Raw genomic sequence first — 16,222 nt, 5'->3', positions numbered from 1 at the left:
AGAAACAGTGGAAAGAGCATTATATCTAAATAAACAGTCAAATTAGTGTTTCTAAGCACTGAGAATCCAACCACCAAATCAATGTGTTATTTTCTACCAGGCAATGGCAATATATATATGTATATGTATATATAATTATTCTTCTAAACAACACAGTGCCTTTCTTATGTAGTAAGTTTTAAATGTTGATATTCTTCAGTAGGAAACTTGCCAAATTCAAAGGAGGGATTAAGCTTAAATAGAGTTGCTTTTCCCTCCAATGCAGATTGCGTATTGCTCCTATAAGTGGTTTAAATTTTATGTCCCTTTTTTTCAGGCATATAAAATTGCAAAGACCCTGTGAAGCTGCTGTCATTTTTTCCAGTATGAGAAGTCAGCAGCAGGCACTGCCAGAGCAATCAGGAAACAAACTTTTATTTCCCTACCTGATGCATCCCCTTCAATCAAATCTATCCCAGGAGAAGCAGGAAAGATGTTGTTTGTCAAGTCAAACAGCAGACTGAAAGGAATGTCACTTTTAACTTAGAAATAGAGGAAGAGAAAATAATAGGCCCAGAAATGAAAACAAAAAGTTTACTATATATTCAGAATCAAACTGTGTAAATAACATCCTACTATATTCCCAGGTGTGGAAATTGCATGTTATCTGGACTACGGAAAGTAATTGGATTATTACAGCATTGCATTGTACATATCCACTCTTATGTTTTCTCATTTCTCATTGATCATTTAATTCCATTTTAGGAAATCCACTCTGTCATGAAAATCTTTAGAAATAATTCTTTAATTATTGCACTTTAGTAATCGATCTTGAATTTTTCCATGAATGTAGAGAAAAGTTATCTTTTAATGGATAAGCTAAGTATTATTTTAACAGCTGCTTCTTTTTATGTTTACAGTTTACTAATTGCTTTCATTTTAAACCTGTGATAATAATATGTATTTCACTACACAGACTATCTTTCAACACAATTATTTGTTTTCATGCTGAAAAATATGCACACAATGAGATAGTAAAATCATTAGAGGCAACTGAATTAGTATACAAGATTTTTCAAGTTACCTAATAACATCTGTCATAAAAGTATAAACATTTTAAAAAGTAAACAGAAATCTTTTATTGTTTAACCTAGTGGAATGCTCTTTCTGTGGTTCTGTTAAAATGAACTATGGTATATTGTTAAATTTACAATAGATTAGATTTATTTTTGAATAATTCTATTGATTATAATGAAATGCTATTTTCAAAGAATTTTTGAATTTCTGGCTTCAAGAGTTATATTTTATTCTGCTTTTTAAAATTTCCTGAGCAATTTATTGTTTTCTCTCACTTTAATTTTGCCAAAAAGAATTGCTAGATACCAGGGAAAACTCTGTCTTAGTCTATTCAGGCTGCTATAGCAAAATATCATAAACTGGGTGACTTAAACTATAAACATTTATTTCTCACAGTCCTAGAAGCTAGGAAGTCCAGGTACAAGGTTTCAGCAGATTTGATGCCTGGTGACAGCCTATTTTCTGTTTCATAGAAGCAGTCTTCTGCATGTCATCACATGAGGGAGAAAGGAAGCAAGATCTCTGGGGACTCTTATAAGGACACTAATCTCATTCATGGGAACTTCATCCTCATGACCTCATCTAATTCTAGTTGCCACAGGAAGACCCCAGCTCCTAATATCATCACATTAGAGAGTGGGGTTTCAACTATGCACTTTGGGGAAACACACATATTCAATCATGCATTTTTTATGTACAAAGAGTCCACTCAATCATTTGGAAGAAGTAATACTTATGCACAAATAATTATAAGAAAAGGATCAAGTTTATTGTGAAAAATAGCTCCTAGTATTAAGGTGAAAAAAGACCAGATTGCAAAAGACAATTCCAGAGTACTTCCAGGGTAGCTTTAGCTTTTATTTAGCTAAGTAAGGTAATGAAGTGGCATTGTTTACACATGTAGTAGTTGCTTTGCCAATTTACACTAATGTTGCCCATATTAATCAAATGGGCTACAATAGAATACAATTAAATGGCAAATTTTGAAGTATGTACAGTGTGCTCATTATACATACTTAGTGTTATGTGTATAGGTACTCTATCAACAGAGTTGTAAATTATGTAATGATCTTGCCATTTTGTAAACTTTTTGTCTTAATGCAATTGGTCTTGATTGTTGCAGAGAATTATTCTGAAAAAAATAAACATTCACATGAATTGCAAATACAAATGTAAAAGCATTACATTGTTGAACAATATTGCAGCATATCAACGACAAAGGTAAAACAATGTTTTCATCTACATAATTGACTATATAAGCTATGTATTCATGGAGTAATAAAAGTACTCAATTGCTGTTTAAAATCTTAAAATAACCTTGCTTAAAATATGCTTCAGCCTCCAGTACAAAAAAAGTAATAGTTTAGCTCTCTTAAGAATTTATGTTTAGCCAGGAGCAGTGGCTCATACCCATAATCCCAGCACTTTGGGAAGCTGAGGCGGGAGGATTGCTTGAAATCAGGAGCTTGAGACTAGTCTAGGCAACATAGCAAAACCCCTATGTCTACAAAACATAATATATAATAAAATATTTTATATTTTTATGTAAGATAAATTATTTCTGAGTTTTAATAATTTTCCCTTTGGAAAACTAAGTCACTACTCTATCTAGAAACATCATATTGACAACTAAAGGGAAAAATAATATTTTTTATTGTGAGGATAATTTTTAGATGGACACAAAGACATTAATTGACATTTTTATTTTGGGGGTTTTCTCTTGGTAGTTATTTTTTCTTCTTTAACTGCTATTAGAGTTAAGATTTTGTAAGTGGGCCTAAAGAAGAGGTTAGATAGAACCACACGACTACCCTGATATTTAGATACAATATAGTCTGAATCAATGAGGCCTGAAAATGATCCAGATGTAAACGCTGTCTGCTTTAACATCTTTACTTTAAGTGAGGGTCCTGAGCCCAGGAAGTGTAGTTACAATTGAGGCAAATTTTAAAGATAAAAAAATTGGAAAATAGTGCCCTGATTACCCTCAGAAAAGAGTTTCTAAAACTTACTCAAGTTTAAAGTTTCGGCACTTTCAAAGCATGAATTTTACATCTGTAATTATCATCTGCTAAATCTTCTGCATTTTTGTTACCTAATAGCTCTACTTAGATTTGAAGTTCATTTGGCTGGCTTTCACAGAACCAAACATGAATCACAGAATGTTTATTTTAATTTATTTCCTAGTAATTGATAGATAATTTTCACTTACATATTAGAAACTTATAGTGCCATATACTATGGACTTTTGTAGATTTTACTTTCCTGAATGTACTGCGACATACCTGGAATCTTTTGGTGAAATACTACTAAACAAAAAAGCAATACAAAATGGTATGAATCAACTAAGTTAAAGTATCATCTACTTATGATAATATTTAATTGTTAAACTACAACAAAAATCATTCTACATTAGTTAAACTTGTAATGATGAGTTTTTTCCATAATAACATTTATTTATGAATTATCACTGGGGCCATATTGATCCTCTATTTGTGAGTATAAATATCAAAACTGGTAATGCTAACTGCACGCTTTTCCTTTACTAATGTGCTTCAATTAAGAACCAAACAGTTCTGTAATATAGTTCTCTTTCTGCAGAGGTCTTCAACAAACACAATGGTTGTCGCCAACGAAATTATTGCATGCAAAGCAAATGCTTCAAATTGCAATGCTCTCCATCTTTCCCTTGCCTAACAGATATTGTTTAAATGGCAAACATTTTGTTCTGGCCTAGGAATCTTTGGTTCAGCTATGATTTGCAAAATTTAAGGCCGTGTGCCTTATTGCTAATTTATTCTCAAGTTTCAACAAAAGTGTTTTTGCATCTGCACACCATCCATCTCCCTCACACTCACATTTTTCTTGTCTGGTTTTAAGTTCCATAGTATAATGTGTTTCAGCTTTGATTCTTTGATGCAGGCAACTTCTGCTTGTTTTAATATCTAAAGCTGTAGCTGGATGCATTATTGATAAGTGCAGTGGAACTTCTGCTGAAGCTTGTGAAGCAGTTATTTGGTGTCTGAGTCATGAAAAAAAGATTCTTATGGAAACTTCATTATGCCTTTTCTTACACATGGCATGTGTTTGATTACTTCTGCCACCTTCTTAATGTTGATTGTCACTTTAGTTTCTTTCTCCTTGAAATCGCTAGGTATCATTTAATGCAGAGAATACACCCATCTGTAGTGTAAATTATGCATGTTTTTATTTTAGCTCACTTGCTATCAAATCCAAATTCTTTTTCTGAACAGCAAAAAGTTAATTTTAAATTTATGCATCTTTCCATGTGGTTTGTGCTTAGTTAGATAAAGTTTCAAAGCAGTAGTCACATTTTTACTTGTCTTTTTTAATTAAAAAAAAAAGAAAGCTGAAATATTTTCTGCATTTTTTTTCCAAAGGAAACCTAAGTTGCTATATTATGACCGTGGACCAAATGTACAATTAAACTGCTTAATACAGTCAATATTAATGTACCTCATATTAAAAAATGAAACGATAGTTTAATGAATGCAGTTTTTATCTAATTTCATTTACTTTTATTGGAATGATGCACTTTAAGCTTGCAAGGCTTCTTCCATCCGTTTCTGCAGACTTTGACACAGTAGTGTAGCCCTCTGCTCTTCCTGATAGAGAGGGGACTTTCAGTGGTTGGTTGGTTGCTTTCTTGAAGGCACTAATGCTTACTAGAGAAAAATATATTCTTCAACAGCAGAAGCGCGGAGGCATTTCAACTGAATGTGTTTACAGAGCATGTGAGCTCTAAACCAACACTGGCTTTCCATTACATTATAGACTCTCCCAAAGAAGCTGGATGACACGTTTTCTGCACTATTGAATATACTATGTTCCTATATGATTCGTATTATATGCAAATGACCTTAAGAGATATATACTTTTAGTACACTTGAAGTTTATTTTATTGTCTAACATGCACTAATTTTTATATTTATTTAAAATGTTCTGATATAAATCACGCTGAATTTAGCATTTAAAAAAATAGTTGTGTGTTTTTGCGCTTAACTGACTCACTTACTATGATCAACCACAATCTCTACTTACACAAAGACTACTCAGTAGCTTTCGTTATAATCCACCAAGAAAAGGAACAGACACTTAAAGCATATAGAGAAGAAGACATTTAGTAAGTACCTGTCTTGTTTTTCAGTGTATGGTTTAATTATTTATACCCACTATCTAATTGGCATTCTAAGCTTTATTGTCAGGTTATTTTTCCAATATAGTAATAGATGATGACTTCTTCTCACACTCCAACTATAGGGAAGTATTCACACATTAATTCAATACATATTTATTAACTACCTACTATATCCCACTTTTCTAGCTCTTGGGATTCATCAGTGATCAAAGCAAGGTAAAAGCTCTGTCCTTTAAAACATTTTATTCCTGCAAGGAAGCATGACATAAAGACAATAAATAGGTAAATTATATGTGAAGGAGAAGGTCCCAACTGTTATAACATAAAGTAGAGCAGGTTAGGAATGGTACCTCAATGAAAAGGTTATTTGAAGTGCCTAAGAGACTCAGATATGTAGAAATACAAGCAAAAGAATCTTCAGAATACACTAATGTGGAAGCACACTAAACAAGGGGATAGAAAGCAAGATCATTATAGTTGGAGAAATATGAGACAGCAGAGGAATAGCAAAAGATTGAGGTTGGAGAGATGTATGTGGAGTATGGGACACATTATGTAGGGATTTTGGCCATTGTAAGCAATTTTCCTTTTACTTAGGGTTTTGAATATGGGAATGGTCTGAACTATTAAAAGGAATCACTCTGGATGCTGCGCTGAGAGTATCTGTAGGGATGAAGGATGGAAGTGTGGGAATCAACTCGGGAGTCATTGTAATAATTCTCGTCAAAGTTATTCATGGCTTGGACCAGAGTAGTAGCAAAAGGTTTTCAGATTCTTAATATTGATTTAGCATCATTGAAAACCTTAAAAAAAGAAGACCTTAGCACATATTTAGTGAGCCAGAGTTATTGGTTATTCTAAGTATTGCATTTTTGATTTATCATTTGTTTTCCTAAAACAACAGCATAATTTATTTAATTACCAGGCTATATTAAAATTCCAAGAATTAGGACCTATTTTGACTACCATTTTTAAATACACTTAAAGGCTCTCCCATGTACAGTGGGCATCATATGCTTCATTTATAAACTGTATTATCAATTAACTCTGATTAGCTGCCATAAAGAAGTTGGTTTCTGATGGAAAAGCTGGATTTTACTAACCTCCAATTGTCCTTTAATAAGGTGCATGTTGTATTCATCAGCTCACATCTGAAGGATGCAATCTGTCACATAGGGAAAGTGTGTGAACTGTTAATGTGGCCAACTGAGAATCTATGTTAACTTCATGAAGACACACTGTTATTCTTTGGGAAAAAAAAAGGTAAAATGTGATTTACATGTTCAGTTGTGTGGAATCTAAAAATTCATGGGGCTATTAATCAGTTGATCAGTCAGAAATAAAAATTCAATGAGACAAACATATGTTCTACTGAACTCCACAAAACTATTTTTAATTCCCACACTGCTCCTACATCATTTATTCTGCATTTAAAGAAATCTCAGATGCCTTCTCTGTGTAATATTCTAAGTTTCTTCATTTGTATATTATTACTAAATGCATATAATAGGAAAGAAATAGTCAAAAGATTTTTTATTACTTGTATTATGTTCTATGTATTGTCCAATATGTTTTATGTGTCTCCTGAATAGTCAGTTTTTGTTTTGTTAATATTTGTGACTGTTAGAACATCCTTTTCTTTTGATTCATAATTTTTAATATGCTTGTGTATTTTAATAATAGCTGGCAATGGTATACACATATGAACACATGCTCTTCCATAGCCTAATGATACCTTCTTGAAATAAACAATTTATAGGTTTAAACAAGATAAGAAACTCTTTTGAGAATTAGTATAATGTCTTTTTTTAACCCAAGAAAAGCCAACAAATAGCCTATCTGAATCTATATTAAGCTTACCTAAAGAATTGGTAGCAGTTAAAGTAAATCTTATATCATGACACTTAGCAGTTTACTCACTTAACTCTCAGGGTCCTGTCTAGTGTTTCCTGTATTATAAAACTGTTGTTCATGTTATAGTTTTTGTATATTTGTTATCATGATACTTCGGAACTGTTGAGCAGAAATTGTCCCTTTTAACAGCTCAAAGCATTTTAAAGTATTATTCTTTATTAAAAATGTTCCTATGAGGTATAAAAAAACAAACATTACTCTGATTCTTTTTTGAATGGAAAAAGAGAGTTGGTAGATGGTTTTATAAAACATAGTAGCAGGACTTATTTTAACAAGGAATAAGAATAACCCACTTTTAGTAAGTAGCTAGTGGCAAGAAATGATTAACATGTCATCCAGAAAGTGTTAGCGTAACTATTTCACATCAAAGTCCAGGAAGTGAGCTGATGGTAAATAAAACTTGACTTTGTGTTCCATTGCCATTTAAATAAGAACAATCATATTAAATATATACTTATAGCATAAGGTACATTTCTAGGTTACACATGTAAAGTCATTAAGCTGTATGTGAGACTCACATAATTTCAATGGGCCTTTTTGAAGTAAATGAATTGTGTTCTAATCCCTTATTGAATAATGTATCAATTTAATTAGTCGTATATTTTTTCATATTAATGGAAGACTACTGCTAAACAACTCCAAAGTATAGTAAGACAATCTTACCAATATTCCATTAGCTAAAGGAATATAGATATTTTGAAACTCAATTGGTTTTAGAAAACATATAAATTTTGATTAAGGATAAGAATAAATTGGGCACTATGTTTAGTTTATGTTATATATATACTTTTATTTTTATTTAGTTATTTAGTTATTTAAGAGATGGTGTTGTGCTATGTTGCCCACTGCGGTCTTGAACTCATGGCCTCAAGCAATTCTTCCACTTCTGCCTCCCAAAGTGCTAGGATTATAGGCATGAGCCACCGTGCCTGGCCTAGTTTAAGTTAAATGTTTTCAGTAATGTATCTTAAAGTGAAGTATTTGCTTTAAATACATTCCATACTTCTTTTTAAACAACTATAACTGTATATATGCATATTGAACAATTTGTTGAATTCTGACTTTTGTTAATGCATATCTCATATATTTATAAAGTATGTAAAGGCTAAACTTAACATATACAAAAACCTCATGTTTTTAAAGAAAATAAATGTACAAAACCAAAAGTATGTTCTTTTCTTCATTCCTTAGTTCTTCAAGCGGATTCCTCATATTCCAAAATATATTCCTCATATTCCAAAATATACTGGCTCAAAATATATTGCTTTCTTCTCAGTCACTATTTTGTACAGAATGATACCCAATTTTCCTATTTTATCTACCTTGAAATCTACTGTATTCTATAATTTTTATTTCTGCCCCATGATAGCCATTTTTATTTATCTATTATTTCATTATTTTCTAAATATTCATTTTTGCCTCTACATGGCAATTCACCTTCAAAACAGCTGTCAGATTATCCTTCTAGAACATGATTTGATTATTCTCTCCTACTACTGGATACTTTTTAAATGCCCATGAACAAAAAAGATCAAGTCTTTGCTATGTAACAAAGTCTTAGAATCTGACTTCATTTCTTTTTCTTATTTATCTCTTTTAATACACTTTACTTCTCACAATCTTTCATCCAGCCAAATTATAGTGCTCACCATTTCCTAAACACGGCTTGCATTGTCCTTTTATTTCTCCCACCTGAATTCAGTCCAGAAGGCATTTATTGGGCATTCGGACTGTGACAGTTTCTATGCCAGGAAACAAAACAGATTAGTATTCATCTTGTGTTTTGTGAAGAGTTCTCAAAGCCTAATGGTGGAAAGACACAGGAAAGTCATTTTAACAAAAATATAAAAAAAGAGTCATAAGTTCCAAATGGCAAAGAGGTAATCTGCCCACCACCCACACCACCTTTTAGCTAAAGATTTCTTCTCCAAATGTCAGGCTTCCGTGAAGCATTGTATGGTTTACTGGCTCACTCACAAGTGTTCTCTCTTGCTCAGAATTACATAACCCATCGACTTCACCTTCACCTAGACTTCTCAGACACTTTCTTGCATTTCAGTGGTTTGTAAGCAGATAGCATACCTCCTGCTATATTGTAAAAATCTTCAGGAGAAGACCTTGTCCACTAAAATGTAAACTTTAAATAGCAGCAGCACGTAACTACTAGTAATGGACATTCAATAAAAATTGTCATCAGTGAATAAAACGATCATGCAACATATCTGCAATTTTCATGAAATCTAACAAGTATATGGCATAAAATTAGGCTAAATCAATATTCATTGAAGAAATAAGCAGAGAGTGGCATCTTAGTTACCTTTATATTCTTTGCAATAGTGTGCTGGTAAATGCTTAACAACTGTCATTTATCCCCTCACACAACCCCACTCCACACGCAGAAACTTATTTTCAGCATTTGCCAATTTATTTGGTGTAAATATTCCTAGTATGGCAGATTTCAAGATGAATTGTGATGCTACTTATTGCAGACTTGAGAAGAGAGGGGAAAAACTTTCAAGAGCTAGTGCAAGCCAAATCTTGCTAGCATAATTTCTATCATAATAAACCATCAGTGATTATTTAATGACTAAATTAGTGAAAGTTTTAGGCATGTGTCTGAACTTTAAATAAAATTATTTACTACATAAAAAAATGTAAAATATTTTCAAAATTGAATTAAAAGTTCAGAGGTATTAGATAATAAATTATATGTGGACCTTATATAGCAATTAAACATTATTTTACTACATACTAGAGTTATTTTAATAATTTTATACAATTTAAAAATTTTTAATAGTTTTAACTTGGTATTTTAATTCAAAATTAATTTATTTAATTTTTTCTTGGTGAATGACCTAACTGATCATTGATCTTTTCAAATTTTGAAATAACTCATTGTTTCAAAAATAACACCAAATGATGGTTTGTTACTTCAGGGAAATTCTCTCTTCTGATTTCAGATTTAAAAGAGCTTTGTGAACAGCAGATCAGGGAAAACTTATTGTAGTATAATATTGGCTTTGATCTTGGCTTAGTGAGAAATTGGTGCTTTCTAGTGGACAATAGCCATAGGGAACTTTATCATACATATTATGACCACCTACATCCCTAAGCACAAGTCTTCATGGATAATAAGGTTACTTTGTACCTTATTTCTCTTACCAAATACTGGATTTGACTTGAAAAGAATGCCACAGTTGGGATTATGTTTGGCTTAGGATGAAAGAAACCCAATTATCCAGCTTAAATGAATTGTTTTCTCACATAAGAAAGTCTGCAAGTAAGCCATGCAGGACAGTTCCGTGATGCCAAAAGAGACGGAGATTCTTCCTTCTTCCTACTCACAAGCTGCTACCACACATCAGTCAGAGTCTAAAATAAAGAAAGAAAAGTAGAGGTCGTCAGGCCTATGCTGGGATGCTTTGTCCCTTTATTATTATCATTACTTTTTAAAACATAGTGACTGTTATGACACTCCCACAAATCAATATCTAATGACATCTTATTGCCCCATGGCAACCATCATAGAGGCAAAGGAGCCAAGGAAATTGAACACATTTCTACTCGAAACCAAATTAGGATTATATTAATAAGGACAGAGGACAAAAACGATATTGGGCAAGAAACTGCACCGTTTGTCACATGAGTCATACTGATGTCTTTGCTGTGGTGTGAATAAAGAAACTGCAATCTCATTGTACTTAATCTACCAATGATAAATTTACTCAATTCTATTACCTACTGTGTCATTTATTGAGAAAGACCGAATATCTCTGACATGTGGGCCATACAACATTTTATTAAGTCAGTAATTAATTCGGCTCATACTGTATTCATGGCACTGGAGTAGTTGCTATTGAGAATGCTGAAAATTACAACACTACTCCTTGGCCTGGACTGACGTCACTAAACAGGACAGATTTCACCCACTTTATAGAGTACATAGCTAAGAGTCAGAATCCTTAAGCTCTGACATGCTCTTTTCATTAAACATAACTGCCATGTGTCTATTTTAAAATCTTCTATCATTTTTCCATTGGTAAGATATAGTTAGGAGGGTCAAAATAATACATTTTATGACAAATATTTGGAATCTCCATTTGCAAGCAAAAACTTCCCTGGATCTGAGAGAAAACAGGTAAGCATAAAGAGTGTATTGAGCTCATTTCTGAACTAGGATTGAGAACAAATGGGTCAGAGACAAATCTGTTCATCTTGTTCATATTAGTCTCTATGAAAGTTTAATTACATAAGCACTTGATTTATATTATTATAGGTTACTTATTTGGTTTATTTCTGTATGCAGTATTGAAAGAGGCAGCTACAGACGCAAGAAAAACAGAAATCTTTCCAAATTTCCCGGGGAGAAGGAAAGCAAGAAAGTGAAAGGGTGAAACCAAAGGAGTTCCAAGTCAGAATAATATGTGGATATAGTCTTGATCTTGCTGCCTGTCACTTTTGTGATCATAAGCAAGTCATTCAAATTCTCAGAGTCTGACATCCTTTTTAAATATATTACAGACTCAAATACCATAAGAACAAAGTTTCATACTTGCTTTACAAATATTCCATAATACCACAAGGGATGTAACTAGGCAAGTCATAGTAAATTATCAAATGAAAGAGATTCAATTTTGTTCCTAAAAAAGATTTGGAGTACACTGTAAGCTGGTGTGGTTAGAAAAGTCTAAGGTGAGCATTTAAATCTACATATAAATTTAGAGAGCTAGAAAAAATCAAACATCAGATTTTAGGCTGTGACAATGGCACAGCCATCATGCTATGTAAATATTATTAATAAAAATGCCAATTTTAGAAATGAGGTTTATTGTATATTTATTGCACATACTTGGGATAAGTTTAAAAAACAACTTGAAAATCACATTAAATGGACTTTACTTGAAGGTAATGAGAAAGCTTTAAATATTCTAGAGAAAGTTATTGACATAATGAAATATTATTTATTTTCCTCTGCCTAGGATGTGCTTTATTCCTTCTAGTAACCATCCATCAAACTGGCCACCACATTAGCAGTAATCATTTTATTTAGAAAATTTATTCTAGAAGAACTGAATTAAACAAACAAGCAAATAGACAAGCAAACAAAACTCCCTGCAATTTTTGACTTTTAAGCACAAAAGTCTTATTTTAGGTATCAAAATGGAAAGGAATGACAAAATATGAGAATAGATCATCAATAATAATGAAATATTTTTATTTCTGAAAACAACATGACTAGAAGTAGGAGAACTGAAAGGAAGCAAGAGTATTAGATTCTGTTCCTGGGCTTTGTGCCATTCCCGCTACTTGGGTTCGGTGGAGGTAAGAAGAAGAAATGAATCCTCTTTATTGAGCAGAAGGCAAAAGAGAATTGTGATTAATTTCTATAGAATTGCTGGTATAGATACAGCAAGGTGTATAGCAGCACAGTTTAAATGGGTTCAGTGACAACCTTGATTGTGAAAACCTTGACAGTTTTGAGAAGATCTCATCGGTTTTGTTAGAATATTCCTCAATTCGTGCTTGACTGATGTTTTCCTTATGATTAGACTGAGGTAATGCATTTATTTTAGAGGCGAGATTATAAAAGTAAATGCCAATCTCATGACATCGTATCAAGGGCATATACTATCAACATGACATATCATAGTATTAACTTTGATCACCTGGCTGAGGTAGTGTGTGTCACGTTTCTCCACTATAAAGCCACGTATTCTCCCCTTTCCATACTTTTCTGAAGGAATTCACCAGTGCAAACCACCCTTAAAAGGTTACATGAAATGCTTTGTTTATAAATGAAAAACATAATGTATTTTGAGATTTATCATAATGTACTTTAAAGTAGTGAGAGAACAAAAGTGATTACTTAAAAAATTAAGAATTGGCCAGGAGCGGTGGCTCACGCCTGTAATCCCAGCACTTTGAGAGCCCGAGGCAGGCAGATAACGAGATCGAGACCATCCTGGCTAATACGGTGAAACCCCGTCTCTACTAAAAATGGAAAAAATTAACCAGGCGTGGTGGCAGGCGCCTGTAGTCCCAGCTACTTGGGAGGCTGAGGCAGCAGAATAGCTTGAACCCAGGGAGGTGGAGGTTGCAGTGAGCCGAGATCACGCCACTGCACTCCAGCCTGGGCAACAGAGCGAGACTCAGTATCAAAAAAAAAAAAAAAAAAAAAAATTTGAGAATTGTACCAACTCTAAATGTATTCCTACCACTTTTCAGGGAAAAAGTAATTTATATACCAACAAGGTATATATATAGATATTAAGTTTAAATTTTTATACATATATACACACACACACAAACACATATAGTTTATATATTGCAGAATTTTTAAGTTTGTTTCAGTCTTATTGTCTGGCTTATGTCATGAATTAAAGAAGGCTGGGGAAATAATTGTGAATTGAATATACATTGAAATCTACATTTATTTAAAATGGTGCTACTCTGAATATAGATCCCTGTCTTGGAATTGTCATGATATTTTTTTGTTATTTATAAAAAGACAAATGAAGAGAGCAAGGCATTGTGCATGAAAATAACTTCATCAAGGAAAGAATAGATATACTTGAATCTAATGCATGGACAGACATGTCTGCCCAAACAAAACACCTGAAATGTAGGCCAATTTTAAAAAGTTACAATGAATTATGAAATATCTAGGAAGTCTCTTCAGGCAATAAGCCTCTGGAAACCAGATCTATGCATTCAACGATTGTATTTTCTGTTGCTCTTCTATAGGGAATTAGGTTCAATGTGGATTGGTGATCAACATCAAAAAGTTTGGATGAAATAGTTATTTGTTTATTCATTGGGTACTTCTGTATTTTGGGTTCTTATTATAGAATACAGAGAACACTGCCAATTTACACTTTTTTTTTAAAGTGAACTGTTCTATAACTACTTGTTTTAGGGAACCTGTCTTCTAGGAAAACTAGTTACTGGATCAGTAGTTCATTTAATATTGCCATCAATTTCTGCTTTCACATGCTATCCCTTCACCTTTCTTAATGCATTTCTTTTCACCAAATCCACAACCCCCATTCACTGTCCCTTACATTTAACTCTCTTTCTGCTAAGTAAATATCTGAATTCAGCTATTCAGCTGCTGTTTCTCTTGGTGGCATTCCAACAGACAGAAAAGGATAACATAGGGATTAAAAATGCCACAACAAGCCACATGAGAACAGTAAATGTTTCATTTCAGTTTTAGCTACTTTTTTCCTTTTATTACTACAAAATTTGGACAAAAAAGGTGACACCTTCCAGAAAGGAAGTTTCTTACATCAGTGCCTATTTTAAAAGAACACATGTCCTGGAAACTAAATTAAGCACCATTTACCAATTAATTTTTACTGAGTTCATTGCGAGCTCTATTACTCTCTTATTTAGATCTTGACTTTCTTATGTGAACACAGAAACATACAAATGAAAAGTGTTCATGCATGTGTAAACTGAGTTCCTGCTCTCCTTTTTTCCACATTACTAAGATTTTGCTTAGCCCTCAGGCAAATTTCTGCTTTTTATATGACCCAATTTAATTTCTTTAGATTTCATGGCCTACTTGACCTGTTACAAACAGACCTTGAATTTTATGAGGCAAAGTGAATAATTAAGAGCTCAGCTGCTTTCAATAAATTAGGATCAAATTGAATTTTTATAATCTGCTATTATTTTATATTAGAGTTTTATTTTAATAATCATGGCATCTGTACAATGACTCTAGCACTTGTTATACATTTTATGCTATTTTATAACTATCACACAATATTAAAATATTATAACTAAAATATATTTAAATATAAATTTAAACTTTTAAAAGATTAATAATTATACTGTGGGAAATAAACATAGAAATGTTTCTTTATAACTCTAAAATATAAAGTTAGAAATTAACAAGTGATGCCCTAAAATCTACAAACCCCCAAATAAAGAATATTTTGTGTTAAATTTATTTATTCAGTTAATAAATTTTGTACCAACCTTTTAAACAATCAACTGTATTATTCATTGAAGCAATATTGAGAGCAACATTTTTGGAGTAAATATTTTTTTCTTTTTAGAACTTGCAGTAAAATCTGAAGAAATTCAGGTTATCAACTTAATAACTTTAAAAAATACATGTAATGTTTTTGCACAGTTATTTGAAGCTTTAGGGTAAAGGTGCTATAATTATTGCTTATCATTCAATACAATTACTTCTTTAATATTAAGGGAATCACAAAATTAGGGGATTGCTAAAAATAAAGGTTCCAAGACACAGTTTTAAATTTATAATAAACTCATAATTGTACATATATATGGGGTAGAGAGTGAGATTTCAATACAGGTATACAATGTGCAATGATCAAATCATGGTACTTAGCATATTTATCACCTCAAACACCACTTCTTTATGTTGGGAACATACAAAATCCTCTCTTCTAGCTATTTAAAAATACACAATAAATTATTTTTAAGTATAATTACCCTACACTGTTACAGAACATTAAAACGTATTTCCCCTATCTGACTGTAATTTTGTATCTGTGATCAGTCTCTCCATATCCTCCTCTCACCATCTTCCTCAGACTCTAATATCCACAATTCTACCCTACGTTTGTGAGCTCAACATTTGTAGCTCCCATATTTGAGTAAGAACATGTGGTGTTTATCTTTCTGTGCCTTACTTATTCACCATAACGTCCTCCAGGTTCATCCACACTGCCAAAAATGACAAAATTTCGTTATTTTCTATGGCTAAATAGTATTCCATTGTGTATCTATACCACATTTTCTTTACCCACTTATCTTTTGGTGAAAACTTAGGTTGATTTTATACCTTGGTTGTTGTGAATAGTGCTGCTATAAACATGTGGTTGCAGAGATATCTTTGCTATACTAATTTCCTTTCCTTTAGATAAATACCCATTGGGGGAATGCTGGATCATTTGGTAGTTCTATTTTTAGTGTTTTGAACTAGCCCCATACTGTTTTCCCTAATGGCTGTACTGATTTATATTTCTACCAACAGTGTATAAAAATTCCCTATTCTCCAGTGTTTGTATTTTTTTCTCTTTTTGGTAATAACCATTCTAACTGGAAGGAGAT

Source organism: Nomascus leucogenys, chromosome 3, assembly GCF_006542625.1.
Source record: "Nomascus leucogenys isolate Asia chromosome 3, Asia_NLE_v1, whole genome shotgun sequence".
NCBI lineage: Eukaryota > Metazoa > Chordata > Mammalia > Primates > Hylobatidae > Nomascus > Nomascus leucogenys.
Note: the sequence above shows the minus strand (reverse complement) of the source record.